The following is a 2803-nucleotide window of genomic DNA, read 5'->3' as shown; positions in this document are numbered from 1 at the left end:
ATGGTTATATTTCTGTTTAGAATATGGTTATATTTCTGTTTAGAATATGTTTATATTTCTGTTTAGAATATGTTTATATTTCTGTTTAAAATATGTTTATATTTCTGTTTAGAATATGTTTATATTTCTGTTTAGAATATGGTTATATTTCTGCTTAGAATATGGTTATATTTCTGTTTAAAATATGGTTATATTTCTGTTTAGAATATGTTTATATTTCTGTTTAAATATGGTTATATTTCTGTTCAGAATAATGGTAATATTTCTGTTTAGAATATGGCTATTTTTCTTAGAATATGTTTATATTTCTGTTTAGAATATGGTTATATTTCTGTTTTAAATATGGTTATATTTCTGTTTAGAATAATGGTAATATTTCTGTTTAGAATATGGCTATTTTTCTTAGAATATGGTTATATTTCTGTTTAGAATATGGTTATTTTTCTTAGAATATGGTTATATTTCTGTTTAGAATATGGTTATTTTTCTTAGAATATGGTTATATTTCTGTTTAAAAAATGTTTATATTCGGGTAATGCGACGGCAAAGAGAAAAAATCGTTTTTAGAAAAGGTGCGTAAAGCGCCCTTGATTCTTAGTTTTCTACGACGTAGTTACTCTACATGTTGAATATATCTTGTATTATCTGTAGACTGTTAATATATTAAAGAACCGTTTTTTTTCATCAGTTTAAAAAAACTACAGATTCTTTGCTCTTCAGAAGCTCTTAAAGTGTAATAAGTGTAAAGGCTAAATTCTATACTTAGGTTGTTTCTATTACGTTTAGCGAAACTTTATGTTTTGTGTGGAAGTAGTCATTTCTCTTTGTTTGTCTGTTTTATATAAATCACAAACCATTGACCGATTTGTCTCAAATTTTGATTGTGATTTGTATTTAAAATTAAAATTATCATAAATTTTGAACAAATTAGGCATGCATAATTTGGTACATATATTTTAAAAACTGATCAAGTAGGTTACCCCATGACTCATATGTTTTAATACCGAATATAGGATTCCTTGAAAACTTGCCAACAAATAATTATAGTCTAGATATGTTTACTGTTCTAGTACAATGATTTGAGTACAATAGACTGATGTGAGTACAGATACAGAGGAATATTCTAGAACAATTCAACAATCAGATATTTCTAGTACTCGTCCAGAATACTAATATTGCAGAGTATATATTTTTCACATTTTTTCTCAGTTATAATTTCGTGGAAAAAAAATGTTATTTTTTGATTTATAGTTTTTCCTGATGACATGTGTATATGTCTAGAATCTTAAATATTTCAGAGGGAAATGTGAGGAGGGATGAGGGGATTATTTCAGAAAATATATATCCCTGTTATTTCTCATCCCACTAAAAGCCTCGTCTGTCTTCATGTCTGATCTATCTTTCTATCTTCATCACTGTAATGTTAATATTTCCCCTGAACAACAAGATTTTGTGTGTTTTTTTCTTTATTGTGATCATTCATCTCAATTTGGGTTTCCAATCGGAATTCCGTTGCGCGCAACTGTTCTTGTATTGCGCGGAATTGCGCGGAAATTGTGCGTAAGCAAAATTGACCTGCGTTGCATGTCTATTTGTTTCTAAAAATTTGGGGAGAAAAATTATATTCAAACTTGTTAATATGTTTTCATATATATAATGAACTTTCAAATCAAATCAATTAATAGAAAATATTCAACCCTTCTCCAAAACTACATTAAATTTTGAGACAAAGGATGTCCAGTAATTGTATAACCATCATTTTTACTTCAGACACTGATAAACAGTGAACCTGAAAAAAATGTATAAAAGCCGGGTTAGCTTAAATACGTAAATGACCCCTGAAAGTATATTTTTGAATGGTTTTATAATCTGATGTCCTTGGAGCAGAATGTTTTCTAACTCTGATGAAAGTTTAAAGCATTTAGTCTAATGATCTGAACACGAGGAAAGCATGTAACAAGCACTTTGGGATATAGTAATATTANCTATCTATCTATCTATCCATCCATCTATCTATCTATCTATCTATCCTTGTTGGTTGACACCTGGAGTTGAAGTAGTATAAATAAACAATATAAATCAGTAAACACCCATCCGTTCCATGCTCAACCAAGAAACTTAATTATTAGGAAACTATAGTTGTACAATGTATCAACCATGATAAAATGTGGAAAACCTCTGTTAGAGTTTACATTTTGAGAGTTGAAACATGTTTCGGCTAAAATAAAATTTCCCGATTTCTTATTTTCTTGGTTTTAACTAAATACATTCACCCACTGTTACTTACGTATTACCAATCCCTCCCCTCTTCTCTCCATCCGGCCTCTCACCCAAGTTTCCCCATTTGATATTCATTTGAAGTATATTTCCATATTCAATCTACTTTTTTTAATTTATTATAGCCCCCACACACACACACCCTCACAAACAAACCTTTATAGATATCCAATTTATGTTTATATGCCAAGTCTTTATAATCCAACTCGGAGAATTAAATTTGGTTCTAATGTTATCTGAGAGTAAATGATACATTAGATGCAGTTCATTAAGTATACCTCATGTTCCCGAACCCTCCTTTATGTAAGCTTTTCTTTGACTTATATACATAGACTGTACATAAATAGACTGTTCATACATAAACTGTACATACATAGACTGTACATACATAGACTGTACACACATAGACTGTACATACATAGACTGTACATACATAGACTGTACATACATAGACTGTACATACATAGACTGTACATACATAGACTGTACATACATAGACTGTACATACATAGACTGTACATACATA

This window comes from Eurytemora carolleeae, unplaced genomic scaffold (assembly GCF_000591075.1).
Source record: "Eurytemora carolleeae unplaced genomic scaffold, Eaff_2.0 scaffold645, whole genome shotgun sequence".
In the NCBI taxonomy this organism is placed as follows: domain Eukaryota; kingdom Metazoa; phylum Arthropoda; class Copepoda; order Calanoida; family Temoridae; genus Eurytemora; species Eurytemora carolleeae.
This window is presented reverse-complemented; position numbering follows the sequence as displayed.